The 15,660-nt window shown below is 58.0% G+C and overlaps 6 non-coding genes across 6 annotated transcripts; all 6 read left to right on the top strand.

Annotated features, from left to right (window-relative positions):
* The first annotated feature begins 832 nt into the window (after positions 1 to 832).
* Positions 833 to 925, top strand: LOC135319657 (small nucleolar RNA SNORD116). Its single transcript, XR_010378457.1, has one exon. It is a non-coding gene; the product is annotated as a small nucleolar RNA SNORD116 (small nucleolar RNA).
* Positions 926 to 3,641: 2,716 nt separating this feature from the next.
* Positions 3,642 to 3,734, top strand: LOC135319656 (small nucleolar RNA SNORD116). The gene has a single exon (XR_010378456.1). It is a non-coding gene; the product is annotated as a small nucleolar RNA SNORD116 (small nucleolar RNA).
* A 2,722-nt stretch (positions 3,735 to 6,456) lies between these two features.
* On the top strand, positions 6,457 to 6,549 carry LOC135319655 (small nucleolar RNA SNORD116). Its single transcript, XR_010378455.1, has one exon. It is a non-coding gene; the product is annotated as a small nucleolar RNA SNORD116 (small nucleolar RNA).
* Positions 6,550 to 9,269: 2,720 nt separating this feature from the next.
* On the top strand, positions 9,270 to 9,362 carry LOC135319654 (small nucleolar RNA SNORD116). Its single transcript, XR_010378454.1, has one exon. It is a non-coding gene; the product is annotated as a small nucleolar RNA SNORD116 (small nucleolar RNA).
* A 2,722-nt stretch (positions 9,363 to 12,084) lies between these two features.
* Positions 12,085 to 12,177, top strand: LOC135319653 (small nucleolar RNA SNORD116). The gene has a single exon (XR_010378453.1). It is a non-coding gene; the product is annotated as a small nucleolar RNA SNORD116 (small nucleolar RNA).
* A 2,720-nt stretch (positions 12,178 to 14,897) lies between these two features.
* Positions 14,898 to 14,990, top strand: LOC135319652 (small nucleolar RNA SNORD116). The gene has a single exon (XR_010378452.1). It is a non-coding gene; the product is annotated as a small nucleolar RNA SNORD116 (small nucleolar RNA).
* The last annotated feature ends 670 nt before the right edge of the window (positions 14,991 to 15,660 follow it).

Genomic DNA, 15,660 nt, shown 5'->3' with positions numbered 1-15,660 from the left:
CCAAGATGACATGGCCACTTTGGTAGCAGAGGTCTCTGGTCCTTTCCTGGATGGGCAGGCTTCTGTGGAACGGAGAACAAAGCGTGCATTTTCAGGCCCTGTGATCTTTATGGGGGCAAAGAGGAAACACAGGAAACCAGACCGAGATACAGCCGCACACTCACGCCCATCGGCAGGCACACAGAAGCACACATACAGACGCACACACACAGAGGCACACACACACACACACACACACACACACACAGCCAGAGGCATGCACACACTCACACACACACACCCATCAAAATCCCATATGCCAAGTCCCCTCCCCTAGTGGGCTGGGACACGCATTGATTGGTGTCCCAGGAAAGAGGAAGGTGGGTAATTGATTGCGGGCTTCCCCATAGATAAAGGTTGATTGGCATGAAGCTTGCTCTCTGAGAACCTGGGTCCACCTCTGAAGCGTGCATGTGATTTCTGTCCCCTTGCCAGGTGGAGTGGCCAGGCCAGCCTTGCCGTCAGCCAAGACAAGACGTCCCTGTCGTTTTCTGGTGACTGCTGGTGGCCGGAAGTCCCCCAAGCAGTGGGTCGGCCCCAGGGTGCTGACCCTTCCCAGGGATCTCTCAGGATGACGGTACGCCTTCCCCTCCCCCACCCCAAGTCCTGGCGTCTCCTTTCGGGTTTTCTCTGACTGCCCGAAAGTCGGGCAAGAAAGATGGACGGTGGCTGTTTCTCAGTGGCTTGCTGGCTCTGGTTTGCTCAGCTTGCTGGAGGTCTCCGAGCTCGTCGGCTCCTCTGTGGAGCCGCCCAGCCTGCCGCGTTGAGTTCTCCAGCATGCCAGCACGTGCTCGGATCGATGATGACTCCCTCATATGCATTCCTTGGAAATCTGAACAAAATGAGTGAGAACTCACTACCGTCGTTCTCATCGAAACTGAGGTCCAGCACGTTGCCCCCCCGGGGGCTAGGGCATAGTTAGGCGTGAGGGGCAGCTTGCCCTTGTTCCCACTGCTGCAAACACCCCCCACGGCGCCAGCATTAGACAGCCTCCCGTCTGAGGGTCGGTCGTGTGCAAGCATTCGTCGAGGCAGCTGGAATCGGAGGTCGCTGTTTGAGTGGCCGTTGTGGGATGTGACAGTGGCCAGGTCCTCTGCTGCTGGTCGAAGGGGGAGTGCCAAATTGGCCAAGGCCCTGTGAGCAGGTGGCATGGATAAGTTGGTTTGAGGCAGCTGCATGCTGTTTGGGGGGTGGCCCGAGGTCGAGTGTGTCTCCGAGCCCAGGAGAAGAGGTGTGGGTGTTTTTTCCCATGGAGCAGCAGTGGAGGCGTGTGCCATGCGTGATCTGGACTTCCTTCGTCTTGGTGAGGACTGCTGAGTGCCCAGTGGCTATGCGGCGTTTCCCGGTGGCTGAAGTGCCGGGAGCAGGCTGAGGGACTGGGTGGCGGTGCTAGCCCTGCAGCTCCCTACTGCACCCACTGTCGCCGTGTCGGTGCCAGGGCACAAGCACGGGGCGTGCTGAGGACTCAGCGCTGCCTCCAAGCATCTGCGGTAGCTGATGGCCGAGACCGGAAGGGAAGGGTCCGGTGAGGTTAACTCTGGCGTGGTTTTGTGTGTTTTCCTGAGCCACGCTGTCGTCCTGTTGTTCCTCCTGCTGTGCTGGAAGTCTGAGGAATGTGTCTGTTTGAAGAGGGTCTGTCCATAAAAGCCTAGGGAGGAAGGCTTTTCTGGTCCATATGGATGGGCAGTGCTAGCAGACCCCTGAAGTCTTGGCTTGCTGACTCGTCCAAGAGACTCCCAAAAGGTGTCTTGCAGGAACCTGGGAGAGATCCGCTGGCAGCCGGGCTCCAGATGACTGACAGAAACATGGCCTTTAGCCCCTTGGCCTCTTGGTCCATGAATGTGCAATGTTCAAGTGTTCCTTTAGGCGGGAGCCACGTTTCTGGCCCAGAGGGTCCCCTTCCCCATGGCATGTGCTGACCTTTAGCCCTGCTAGTGCGTGGGCATGGCATATGTTTGCTGAGGTCCTGGATGGGCTGCTGTGGACAGCCACCTCCTCATGTCGCCCAGTTCAAAGATTCCTTTCCCGGGAGAGGTCTTCTGTGATTGGACTTTCTGTGGGCCTCATGAACGGGCCATTGGATCTCTGTGAGGCCCTTTGTGGAGTTACTGTGCGGAGAAGGGATCCAAGGTTGAGTATCGAGGGGGTAGCTTCACCCATGTGGACATCCTTCCTGACCATCTCCGCTGAAGCTCGGTGTCTGGCCTGTACGTGGATTAAGTGAAGATGCCTGCAGGGTAACTGGCCCTTGGTCCGTTCGCACAAATGTTTGGACCGGGATGCCGAGTGTTTGAACTTTCCTTCGAAGGTCAGGGGCGCCAAACTGCCCCCCAGGTGGGTCTCGGCAGCTGCTGGACACGCGAGTGTCCTGGTTGCTGTGGGGTTCGGCCCTGGCTCATTGAGGCTCCCCACCACTTCTCCTCTGGGCGTTCTCACCCGCCCTGTGGAGGCGTTTGGGCAGAACTCACAGGCACAGGCTTCTTGATTGGAGCAGCTCCGAGGTGTGACTTGTATACAGACTGCTTGTGCCCTGGAGCCTGGATCAGGGTGGTGTGACCTTTCATGTACATGGTTTTGGGGTTGACATCCATAGGCACTGGGTAGAGCCTCCAGGTACGCCTATCCTGTGGAGGCCTTTGGCGACAGAATGACTTCGTCAATATCCCATCCAGGGCCAGGAAATTGCTGTAGGTTGGTGCGGTTGGCTCTGAGCAGAAGGAATGGCTGTCGGAGAGAAGGAATCCTTGGCCTATTGCAGCGGCCCCGAGAGGGCCAAGATGACATGGCCACTTTGGAAGCAGAGGTCTCTGGTCCTTTTCTGGATGGGCAGGCTTCTGTGGAACGGAGAGCAAAGCGTGCATTTTCAGGCCCTGTGATCTTTAGGGGGGCAAAGAGGAAACACAGGAAACCAGACCGAGATACAGCCGCACACTCACGCCCATCGGCAGGCACACAGAAGCACACATACAGACGCACACACACAGAGGCACACACACACACACACACACACACACACAGCCAGAGGCATGCACACACTCACACACACACACCCATCAAAATCCCATATGCCAAGTCCCCTCCCCTAGTGGGCTGGGACACGCATTGATTGGTGTCCCAGGAAAGAGGAAGGTGGGTAATTGATTGCGGGCTTCCCCATAGATAAAGGTTGATTGGCATGAAGCTTGCTCTCTGAGAACCTGGGTCCACCTCTGAAGCGTGCATGTGATTTCTGTCCCCTTGCCAGGTGGAGTGGCCAGGCCAGCCTTGCCGTCAGCCAAGACAAGACGTCCCTGTCGTTTTCTGGTGACTGCTGGTGGCCGGAAGTCCCCCAAGCAGTGGGTCGGCCCCAGGGTGCTGACCCTTCCCAGGGATCTCTCAGGATGACGGTACGCCTTCCCCTCCCCCACCCCAAGTCCTGGCGTCTCCTTTCGGGTTTTCTCTGACTGCCCGAAAGTCGGGCAAGAAAGATGGACGGTGGCTGTTTCTCAGTGGCTTGCTGGCTCTGGTTTGCTCAGCTTGCTGGAGGTCTCCGAGCTCGTCGGCTCCTCTGTGGAGCCGCCCAGCCTGCCGCGTTGAGTTCTCCAGCATGCCAGCACGTGCTCGGATCGATGATGACTCCCTCATATGCATTCCTTGGAAATCTGAACAAAATGAGTGAGAACTCACTACCGTCGTTCTCATCGAAACTGAGGTCCAGCACGTTGCCCCCCCGGGGGCTAGGGCATAGTTAGGCGTGAGGGGCAGCTTGCCCTTGTTCCCACTGCTGCAAACACCCCCCACGGCGCCAGCATTAGACAGCCTCCCGTCTGAGGGTCGGTCGTGTGCAAGCATTCGTCGAGGCAGCTGGAATCGGAGGTCGCTGTTTGAGTGGCCGTTGTGGGATGTGACAGTGGCCAGGTCCTCTGCTGCTGGTCGAAGGGGGAGTGCCAAATTGGCCAAGGCCCTGTGAGCAGGTGGCATGGATAAGTTGGTTTGAGGCAGCTGCATGCTGTTTGGGGGGTGGCCCGAGGTCGAGTGTGTCTCCGAGCCCAGGAGAAGAGGTGTGGGTGTTTTTTCCCATGGAGCAGCAGTGGAGGCGTGTGCCATGCGTGATCTGGACTTCCTTCGTCTTGGTGAGGACTGCTGAGTGCCCAGTGGCTATGCGGCGTTTCCCGGTGGCTGAAGTGCCGGGAGCAGGCTGAGGGACTGGGTGGCGGTGCTAGCCCTGCAGCTCCCTACTGCACCCACTGCCGCCGTGTCGGTGCCAGGGCACAAGCACGGGGCGTGCTGAGGACTCAGCGCTGCCTCCAAGCATCTGCGGTAGCTGATGGCCGAGACCGGAAGGGAAGGGTCCGGTGAGGTTAACTCTGGCGTGGTTTTGTGTGTTTTCCTGAGCCACGCTGTCGTCCTGTTGTTCCTCCTGCTGTGCTGGAAGTCTGAGGAATGTGTCTGTTTGAAGAGGGTCTGTCCATAAAAGCCTAGGGAGGAAGGCTTTTCTGGTCCATATGGATGGGCAGTGCTAGCAGACCCCTGAAGTCTTGGCTTGCTGACTCGTCCAAGAGACTCCCAAAAGGTGTCTTGCAGGAACCTGGGAGAGATCCGCTGGCAGCCGGGCTCCAGATGACTGACAGAAACATGGCCTTTAGCCCCTTGGCCTCTTGGTCCATGAATGTGCAATGTTCAAGTGTTCCTTTAGGCGGGAGCCACGTTTCTGGCCCAGAGGGTCCCCTTCCCCATGGCATGTGCTGACCTTTAGCCCTGCTAGTGCGTGGGCATGGCATATGTTTGCTGAGGTCCTGGATGGGCTGCTGTGGACAGCCACCTCCTCATGTCGCCCAGTTCAAAGATTCCTTTCCCGGGAGAGGTCTTCTGTGATTGGACTTTCTGTGGGCCTCATGAACGGGCCATTGGATCTCTGTGAGGCCCTTTGTGGAGTTACTGTGCGGAGAAGGGATCCAAGGTTGAGTATCGAGGGGGTAGCTTCACCCATGTGGACATCCTTCCTGACCATCTCCGCTGAAGCTCGGTGTCTGGCCTGTACGCGGATTAAGTGAAGATGCCTGCAGGGTAACTGGCCCTTGGTCCGTTCGCACAAATGTTTGGACCGGGATGCCGAGTGTTTGAAATTTCCTTCGAAGGTCAGGGGCGCCAAACTGCCCCCCAGGTGGGTCTCGGCAGCTGCTGGACACGCGAGTGTCCTGGTTGCTGTGGGGTTCGGCCCTGGCTCATTGAGGCTCCCCACCACTTCTCCTCTGGGCGTTCTCACCCGCCCTGTGGAGGCGTTTGGGCAGAACTCACAGGCACAGGCTTCTTGATTGGAGCAGCTCCGAGGTGTGACTTGTATACAGACTGCTTGTGCCCTGGAGCCTGGATCAGGGTGGTGTGACCTTTCATGTACATGGTTTTGGGGTTGACATCCATAGGCACTGGGTAGAGCCTCCAGGTACGCCTATCCTGTGGAGGCCTTTGGCGACAGAATGACTTCGTCAATATCCCATCCAGGGCCAGGAAATTGCTGTAGGTTGGTGCGGTTGGCTCTGAGCAGAAGGAATGGCTGTCGGAGAGAAGGAATCCTTGGCCTATTGCAGCGGCCCCGAGAGGGCCAAGATGACATGGCCACTTTGGAAGCAGAGGTCTCTGGTCCTTTTCTGGATGGGCAGGCTTCTGTGGAACGGAGAGCAAAGCGTGCATTTTCAGGCCCTGTGATCTTTAGGGGGGCAAAGAGGAAACACAGGAAACCAGACCGAGATACAGCCGCACACTCACGCCCATCGGCAGGCACACAGAAGCACACATACAGACGCACACACACAGAGGCACACACACACACACACACACACACACACACACACAGCCAGAGGCATGCACACACTCACACACACACACCCATCAAAATCCCATATGCCAAGTCCCCTCCCCTAGTGGGCTGGGACACGCATTGATTGGTGTCCCAGGAAAGAGGAAGGTGGGTAATTGATTGCGGGCTTCCCCATAGATAAAGGTTGATTGGCATGAAGCTTGCTCTCTGAGAACCTGGGTCCACCTCTGAAGCGTGCATGTGATTTCTGTCCCCTTGCCAGGTGGAGTGGCCAGGCCAGCCTTGCCGTCAGCCAAGACAAGACGTCCCTGTCGTTTTCTGGTGACTGCTGGTGGCCGGAAGTCCCCCAAGCAGTGGGTCGGCCCCAGGGTGCTGACCCTTCCCAGGGATCTCTCAGGATGACGGTACGCCTTCCCCTCCCCCACCCCAAGTCCTGGCGTCTCCTTTCGGGTTTTCTCTGACTGCCCGAAAGTCGGGCAAGAAAGATGGACGGTGGCTGTTTCTCAGTGGCTTGCTGGCTCTGGTTTGCTCAGCTTGCTGGAGGTCTCCGAGCTCGTCGGCTCCTCTGTGGAGCCGCCCAGCCTGCCGCGTTGAGTTCTCCAGCATGCCAGCACGTGCTCGGATCGATGATGACTCCCTCATATGCATTCCTTGGAAATCTGAACAAAATGAGTGAGAACTCACTACCGTCGTTCTCATCGAAACTGAGGTCCAGCACGTTGCCCCCCCGGGGGCTAGGGCATAGTTAGGCGTGAGGGGCAGCTTGCCCTTGTTCCCACTGCTGCAAACACCCCCCACGGCGCCAGCATTAGACAGCCTCCCGTCTGAGGGTCGGTCGTGTGCAAGCATTCGTCGAGGCAGCTGGAATCGGAGGTCGCTGTTTGAGTGGCCGTTGTGGGATGTGACAGTGGCCAGGTCCTCTGCTGCTGGTCGAAGGGGGAGTGCCAAATTGGCCAAGGCCCTGTGAGCAGGTGGCATGGATAAGTTGGTTTGAGGCAGCTGCATGCTGTTTGGGGGGTGGCCCGAGGTCGAGTGTGTCTCCGAGCCCAGGAGAAGAGGTGTGGGTGTTTTTTCCCATGGAGCAGCAGTGGAGGCGTGTGCCATGCGTGATCTGGACTTCCTTCGTCTTGGTGAGGACTGCTGAGTGCCCAGTGGCTATGCGGCGTTTCCCGGTGGCTGAAGTGCCGGGAGCAGGCTGAGGGACTGGGTGGCGGTGCTAGCCCTGCAGCTCCCTACTGCACCCACTGCCGCCGTGTCGGTGCCAGGGCACAAGCACGGGGCGTGCTGAGGACTCAGCGCTGCCTCCAAGCATCTGCGGTAGCTGATGGCCGAGACCGGAAGGGAAGGGTCCGGTGAGGTTAACTCTGGCGTGGTTTTGTGTGTTTTCCTGAGCCACGCTGTCGTCCTGTTGTTCCTCCTGCTGTGCTGGAAGTCTGAGGAATGTGTCTGTTTGAAGAGGGTCTGTCCATAAAAGCCTAGGGAGGAAGGCTTTTCTGGTCCATATGGATGGGCAGTGCTAGCAGACCCCTGAAGTCTTGGCTTGCTGACTCGTCCAAGAGACTCCCAAAAGGTGTCTTGCAGGAACCTGGGAGAGATCCGCTGGCAGCCGGGCTCCAGATGACTGACAGAAACATGGCCTTTAGCCCCTTGGCCTCTTGGTCCATGAATGTGCAATGTTCAAGTGTTCCTTTAGGCGGGAGCCACGTTTCTGGCCCAGAGGGTCCCCTTCCCCATGGCATGTGCTGACCTTTAGCCCTGCTAGTGCGTGGGCATGGCATATGTTTGCTGAGGTCCTGGATGGGCTGCTGTGGACAGCCACCTCCTCATGTCGCCCAGTTCAAAGATTCCTTTCCCGGGAGAGGTCTTCTGTGATTGGACTTTCTGTGGGCCTCATGAACGGGCCATTGGATCTCTGTGAGGCCCTTTGTGGAGTTACTGTGCGGAGAAGGGATCCAAGGTTGAGTATCGAGGGGGTAGCTTCACCCATGTGGACATCCTTCCTGACCATCTCCGCTGAAGCTCGGTGTCTGGCCTGTACGCGGATTAAGTGAAGATGCCTGCAGGGTAACTGGCCCTTGGTCCGTTCGCACAAATGTTTGGACCGGGATGCCGAGTGTTTGAAATTTCCTTCGAAGGTCAGGGGCGCCAAACTGCCCCCCAGGTGGGTCTCGGCAGCTGCTGGACACGCGAGTGTCCTGGTTGCTGTGGGGTTCGGCCCTGGCTCATTGAGGCTCCCCACCACTTCTCCTCTGGGCGTTCTCATCCGCCCTGTGGAGGCGTTTGGGCAGAACTCACAGGCACAGGCTTCTTGATTGGAGCAGCTCCGAGGTGTGACTTGTATACAGACTGCTTGTGCCCTGGAGCCTGGATCAGGGTGGTGTGACCTTTCATGTACATGGTTTTGGGGTTGACATCCATAGGCACTGGGTAGAGCCTCCAGGTACGCCTATCCTGTGGAGGCCTTTGGCGACAGAATGACTTCGTCAATATCCCATCCAGGGCCAGGAAATTGCTGTAGGTTGGTGCGGTTGGCTCTGAGCAGAAGGAATGGCTGTCGGAGAGAAGGAATCCTTGGCCTATTGCAGCGGCCCCGAGAGGGCCAAGATGACATGGCCACTTTGGAAGCAGAGGTCTCTGGTGCTTTTCTGGATGGGCAGGCTTCTGTGGAACGGAGAGCAAAGCGTGCATTTTCAGGCCCTGTGATCTTTAGGGGGGCAAAGAGGAAACACAGGAAACCAGACCGAGATACAGCCGCACACTCACGCCCATCGGCAGGCACACAGAAGCACACATACAGACGCACACACACAGAGGCACACACACACACACACACACACACACACACACAGCCAGAGGCATGCACACACTCACACACACACACCCATCAAAATCCCATATGCCAAGTCCCCTCCCCTAGTGGGCTGGGACACGCATTGATTGGTGTCCCAGGAAAGAGGAAGGTGGGTAATTGATTGCGGGCTTCCCCATAGATAAAGGTTGATTGGCATGAAGCTTGCTCTCTGAGAACCTGGGTCCACCTCTGAAGCGTGCATGTGATTTCTGTCCCCTTGCCAGGTGGAGTGGCCAGGCCAGCCTTGCCGTCAGCCAAGACAAGACGTCCCTGTCGTTTTCTGGTGACTGCTGGTGGCCGGAAGTCCCCCAAGCAGTGGGTCGGCCCCAGGGTGCTGACCCTTCCCAGGGATCTCTCAGGATGACGGTACGCCTTCCCCTCCCCCACCCCAAGTCCTGGCGTCTCCTTTCGGGTTTTCTCTGACTGCCCGAAAGTCGGGCAAGAAAGATGGACGGTGGCTGTTTCTCAGTGGCTTGCTGGCTCTGGTTTGCTCAGCTTGCTGGAGGTCTCCGAGCTCGTCGGCTCCTCTGTGGAGCCGCCCAGCCTGCCGCGTTGAGTTCTCCAGCATGCCAGCACGTGCTCGGATCGATGATGACTCCCTCATATGCATTCCTTGGAAATCTGAACAAAATGAGTGAGAACTCACTACCGTCGTTCTCATCGAAACTGAGGTCCAGCACGTTGCCCCCCCGGGGGCTAGGGCATAGTTAGGCGTGAGGGGCAGCTTGCCCTTGTTCCCACTGCTGCAAACACCCCCCACGGCGCCAGCATTAGACAGCCTCCCGTCTGAGGGTCGGTCGTGTGCAAGCATTCGTCGAGGCAGCTGGAATCGGAGGTCGCTGTTTGAGTGGCCGTTGTGGGATGTGACAGTGGCCAGGTCCTCTGCTGCTGGTCGAAGGGGGAGTGCCAAATTGGCCAAGGCCCTGTGAGCAGGTGGCATGGATAAGTTGGTTTGAGGCAGCTGCATGCTGTTTGGGGGGTGGCCCGAGGTCGAGTGTGTCTCCGAGCCCAGGAGAAGAGGTGTGGGTGTTTTTTCCCATGGAGCAGCAGTGGAGGCGTGTGCCATGCGTGATCTGGACTTCCTTCGTCTTGGTGAGGACTGCTGAGTGCCCAGTGGCTATGCGGCGTTTCCCGGTGGCTGAAGTGCCGGGAGCAGGCTGAGGGACTGGGTGGCGGTGCTAGCCCTGCAGCTCCCTACTGCACCCACTGTCGCCGTGTCGGTGCCAGGGCACAAGCACGGGGCGTGCTGAGGACTCAGCGCTGCCTCCAAGCATCTGCGGTAGCTGATGGCCGAGACCGGAAGGGAAGGGTCCGGTGAGGTTAACTCTGGCGTGGTTTTGTGTGTTTTCCTGAGCCACGCTGTCGTCCTGTTGTTCCTCCTGCTGTGCTGGAAGTCTGAGGAATGTGTCTGTTTGAAGAGGGTCTGTCCATAAAAGCCTAGGGAGGAAGGCTTTTCTGGTCCATATGGATGGGCAGTGCTAGCAGACCCCTGAAGTCTTGGCTTGCTGACTCGTCCAAGAGACTCCCAAAAGGTGTCTTGCAGGAACCTGGGAGAGATCCGCTGGCAGCCGGGCTCCAGATGACTGACAGAAACATGGCCTTTAGCCCCTTGGCCTCTTGGTCCATGAATGTGCAATGTTCAAGTGTTCCTTTAGGCGGGAGCCACGTTTCTGGCCCAGAGGGTCCCCTTCCCCATGGCATGTGCTGACCTTTAGCCCTGCTAGTGCGTGGGCATGGCATATGTTTGCTGAGGTCCTGGATGGGCTGCTGTGGACAGCCACCTCCTCATGTCGCCCAGTTCAAAGATTCCTTTCCCGGGAGAGGTCTTCTGTGATTGGACTTTCTGTGGGCCTCATGAACGGGCCATTGGATCTCTGTGAGGCCCTTTGTGGAGTTACTGTGCGGAGAAGGGATCCAAGGTTGAGTATCGAGGGGGTAGCTTCACCCATGTGGACATCCTTCCTGACCATCTCCGCTGAAGCTCGGTGTCTGGCCTGTACGCGGATTAAGTGAAGATGCCTGCAGGGTAACTGGCCCTTGGTCCGTTCGCACAAATGTTTGGACCGGGATGCCGAGTGTTTGAAATTTCCTTCGAAGGTCAGGGGCGCCAAACTGCCCCCCAGGTGGGTCTCGGCAGCTGCTGGACACGCAAGTGTCCTGGTTGCTGTGGGGTTCGGCCCTGGCTCATTGAGGCTCCCCACCACTTCTCCTCTGGGCGTTCTCATCCGCCCTGTGGAGGCGTTTGGGCAGAACTCACAGGCACAGGCTTCTTGATTGGAGCAGCTCTGAGGTGTGACTTGTATACAGACTGCTTGTGCCCTGGAGCCTGGATCAGGGTGGTGTGACCTTTCATGTACATGGTTTTGGGGTTGACATCCATAGGCACTGGGTAGAGCCTCCAGGTACGCCTATCCTGTGGAGGCCTTTGGCGACAGAATGACTTCGTCAATATCCCATCCAGGGCCAGGAAATTGCTGTAGGTTGGTGCGGTTGGCTCTGAGCAGAAGGAATGGCTGTCGGAGAGAAGGAATCCTTGGCCTATTGCAGCGGCCCCGAGAGGGCCAAGATGACATGGCCACTTTGGAAGCAGAGGTCTCTGGTGCTTTTCTGGATGGGCAGGCTTCTGTGGAACGGAGAGCAAAGCGTGCATTTTCAGGCCCTGTGATCTTTAGGGGGGCAAAGAGGAAACACAGGAAACCAGACCGAGATACAGCCGCACACTCACGCCCATCGGCAGGCACACAGAAGCACACATACAGACGCACACACACAGAGGCACACACACACACACACACACACACACACACACACAGCCAGAGGCATGCACACACTCACACACACACACCCATCAAAATCCCATATGCCAAGTCCCCTCCCCTAGTGGGCTGGGACACGCATTGATTGGTGTCCCAGGAAAGAGGAAGGTGGGTAATTGATTGCGGGCTTCCCCATAGATAAAGGTTGATTGGCATGAAGCTTGCTCTCTGAGAACCTGGGTCCACCTCTGAAGCGTGCATGTGATTTCTGTCCCCTTGCCAGGTGGAGTGGCCAGGCCAGCCTTGCCGTCAGCCAAGACAAGACGTCCCTGTAGTTTTCTGGTGACTGCTGGTGGCCGGAAGTCCCCCAAGCAGTGGGTCGGCCCCAGGGTGCTGACCCTTCCCAGGGATCTCTCAGGATGACGGTACGCCTTCCCCTCCCCCACCCCAAGTCCTGGCGTCTCCTTTCGGGTTTTCTCTGACTGCCCGAAAGTCGGGCAAGAAAGATGGACGGTGGCTGTTTCTCAGTGGCTTGCTGGCTCTGGTTTGCTCAGCTTGCTGGAGGTCTCCGAGCTCGTCGGCTCCTCTGTGGAGCCGCCCAGCCTGCCGCGTTGAGTTCTCCAGCATGCCAGCACGTGCTCGGATCGATGATGACTCCCTCATATGCATTCCTTGGAAATCTGAACAAAATGAGTGAGAACTCACTACCGTCGTTCTCATCGAAACTGAGGTCCAGCACGTTGCCCCCCCGGGGGCTAGGGCATAGTTAGGCGTGAGGGGCAGCTTGCCCTTGTTCCCACTGCTGCAAACACCCCCCACGGCGCCAGCATTAGACAGCCTCCCGTCTGAGGGTCGGTCGTGTGCAAGCATTCGTCGAGGCAGCTGGAATCGGAGGTCGCTGTTTGAGTGGCCGTTGTGGGATGTGACAGTGGCCAGGTCCTCTGCTGCTGGTCGAAGGGGGAGTGCCAAATTGGCCAAGGCCCTGTGAGCAGGTGGCATGGATAAGTTGGTTTGAGGCAGCTGCATGCTGTTTGGGGGGTGGCCCGAGGTCGAGTGTGTCTCCGAGCCCAGGAGAAGAGGTGTGGGTGTTTTTTCCCATGGAGCAGCAGTGGAGGCGTGTGCCATGCGTGATCTGGACTTCCTTCGTCTTGGTGAGGACTGCTGAGTGCCCAGTGGCTATGCGGCGTTTCCCGGTGGCTGAAGTGCCGGGAGCAGGCTGAGGGACTGGGTGGCGGTGCTAGCCCTGCAGCTCCCTACTGCACCCACTGCCGCCGTGTCGGTGCCAGGGCACAAGCACGGGGCGTGCTGAGGACTCAGCGCTGCCTCCAAGCATCTGCGGTAGCTGATGGCCGAGACCGGAAGGGAAGGGTCCGGTGAGGTTAACTCTGGCGTGGTTTTGTGTGTTTTCCTGAGCCACGCTGTCGTCCTGTTGTTCCTCCTGCTGTGCTGGAAGTCTGAGGAATGTGTCTGTTTGAAGAGGGTCTGTCCATAAAAGCCTAGGGAGGAAGGCTTTTCTGGTCCATATGGATGGGCAGTGCTAGCAGACCCCTGAAGTCTTGGCTTGCTGACTCGTCCAAGAGACTCCCAAAAGGTGTCTTGCAGGAACCTGGGAGAGATCCGCTGGCAGCCGGGCTCCAGATGACTGACAGAAACATGGCCTTTAGCCCCTTGGCCTCTTGGTCCATGGATGTGCAATGTTCAAGTGTTCCTTTAGGCGGGAGCCACGTTTCTGGCCCAGAGGGTCCCCTTCCCCATGGCATGTGCTGACCTTTAGCCCTGCTAGTGCGTGGGCATGGCATATGTTTGCTGAGGTCCTGGATGGGCTGCTGTGGACAGCCACCTCCTCATGTCGCCCAGTTCAAAGATTCCTTTCCCGGGAGAGGTCTTCTGTGATTGGACTTTCTGTGGGCCTCATGAACGGGCCATTGGATCTCTGTGAGGCCCTTTGTGGAGTTACTGTGCGGAGAAGGGATCCAAGGTTGAGTATCGAGGGGGTAGCTTCACCCATGTGGACATCCTTCCTGACCATCTCCGCTGAAGCTCGGTGTCTGGCCTGTACGCGGATTAAGTGAAGATGCCTGCAGGGTAACTGGCCCTTGGTCCGTTCGCACAAATGTTTGGACCGGGATGCCGAGTGTTTGAACTTTCCTTCGAAGGTCAGGGGCGCCAAACTGCCCCCCAGGTGGGTCTCGGCAGCTGCTGGACACGCGAGTGTCCTGGTTGCTGTGGGGTTCGGCCCTGGCTCATTGAGGCTCCCCACCACTTCTCCTCTGGGCGTTCTCATCCGCCCTGTGGAGGCGTTTGGGCAGAACTCACAGGCACAGGCTTCTTGATTGGAGCAGCTCCGAGGTGTGACTTGTATACAGACTGCTTGTGCCCTGGAGCCTGGATCAGGGTGGTGTGACCTTTCATGTACATGGTTTTGGGGTTGACATCCATAGGCACTGGGTAGAGCCTCCAGGTACGCCTATCCTGTGGAGGCCTTTGGCGACAGAATGACTTCGTCAATATCCCATCCAGGGCCAGGAAATTGCTGTAGGTTGGTGCGGTTGGCTCTGAGCAGAAGGAATGGCTGTCGGAGAGAAGGAATCCTTGGCCTATTGCAGCGGCCCCGAGAGGGCCAAGATGACATGGCCACTTTGGAAGCAGAGGTCTCTGGTGCTTTTCTGGATGGGCAGGCTTCTGTGGAACGGAGAGCAAAGCGTGCATTTTCAGGCCCTGTGATCTTTAGGGGGGCAAAGAGGAAACACAGGAAACCAGACCGAGATACAGCCGCACACTCACGCCCATCGGCAGGCACACAGAAGCACACATACAGACGCACACACACAGAGGCACACACACACACACACACACACACACACACACAGCCAGAGGCATGCACACACTCACACACACACACCCATCAAAATCCCATATGCCAAGTCCCCTCCCCTAGTGGGCTGGGACACGCATTGATTGGTGTCCCAGGAAAGAGGAAGGTGGGTAATTGATTGCGGGCTTCCCCATAGATAAAGGTTGATTGGCATGAAGCTTGCTCTCTGAGAACCTGGGTCCACCTCTGAAGCGTGCATGTGATTTCTGTCCCCTTGCCAGGTGGAGTGGCCAGGCCAGCCTTGCCGTCAGCCAAGACAAGACGTCCCTGTCGTTTTCTGGTGACTGCTGGTGGCCGGAAGTCCCCCAAGCAGTGGGTCGGCCCCAGGGTGCTGACCCTTCCCAGGGATCTCTCAGGATGACGGTACGCCTTCCCCTCCCCCACCCCAAGTCCTGGCGTCTCCTTTCGGGTTTTCTCTGACTGCCCGAAAGTCGGGCAAGAAAGATGGACGGTGGCTGTTTCTCAGTGGCTTGCTGGCTCTGGTTTGCTCAGCTTGCTGGAGGTCTCCGAGCTCGTCGGCTCCTCTGTGGAGCCGCCCAGCCTGCCGCGTTGAGTTCTCCAGCATGCCAGCACGTGCTCGGATCGATGATGACTCCCTCATATGCATTCCTTGGAAATCTGAACAAAATGAGTGAGAACTCACTACCGTCGTTCTCATCGAAACTGAGGTCCAGCACGTTGCCCCCCCGGGGGCTAGGGCATAGTTAGGCGTGAGGGGCAGCTTGCCCTTGTTCCCACTGCTGCAAACACCCCCCACGGCGCCAGCATTAGACAGCCTCCCGTCTGAGGGTCGGTCGTGTGCAAGCATTCGTCGAGGCAGCTGGAATCGGAGGTCGCTGTTTGAGTGGCCGTTGTGGGATGTGACAGTGGCCAGGTCCTCTGCTGCTGGTCGAAGGGGGAGTGCCAAATTGGCCAAGGCCCTGTGAGCAGGTGGCATGGATAAGTTGGTTTGAGGCAGCTGCATGCTGTTTGGGGGGTGGCCCGAGGTCGAGTGTGTCTCCGAGCCCAGGAGAAGAGGTGTGGGTGTTTTTTCCCATGGAGCAGCAGTGGAGGCGTGTGCCATGCGTGATCTGGACTTCCTTCGTCTTGGTGAGGACTGCTGAGTGCCCAGTGGCTATGCGGCGTTTCCCGGTGGCTGAAGTGCCGGGAGCAGGCTGAGGGACTGGGTGGCGGTGCTAGCCCTGCAGCTCCCTACTGCACCCACTGCCGCCGTGTCGGTGCCAGGGCACAAGCACGGGGCGTGCTGAGGACTCAGCGCTGCCTCCAAGCATCTGCGGTAGCTGATGGCCGAGACCGGAAGGGAAGGGTCCGGTGAGGTTAACTCTGGCGTGGTTTTGTGTGT

This window comes from Camelus dromedarius, chromosome 29 (genome assembly GCF_036321535.1).
Source record: "Camelus dromedarius isolate mCamDro1 chromosome 29, mCamDro1.pat, whole genome shotgun sequence".
Lineage (NCBI taxonomy): Eukaryota > Metazoa > Chordata > Mammalia > Artiodactyla > Camelidae > Camelus > Camelus dromedarius.
This window is presented reverse-complemented; position numbering and strand designations above follow the sequence as displayed.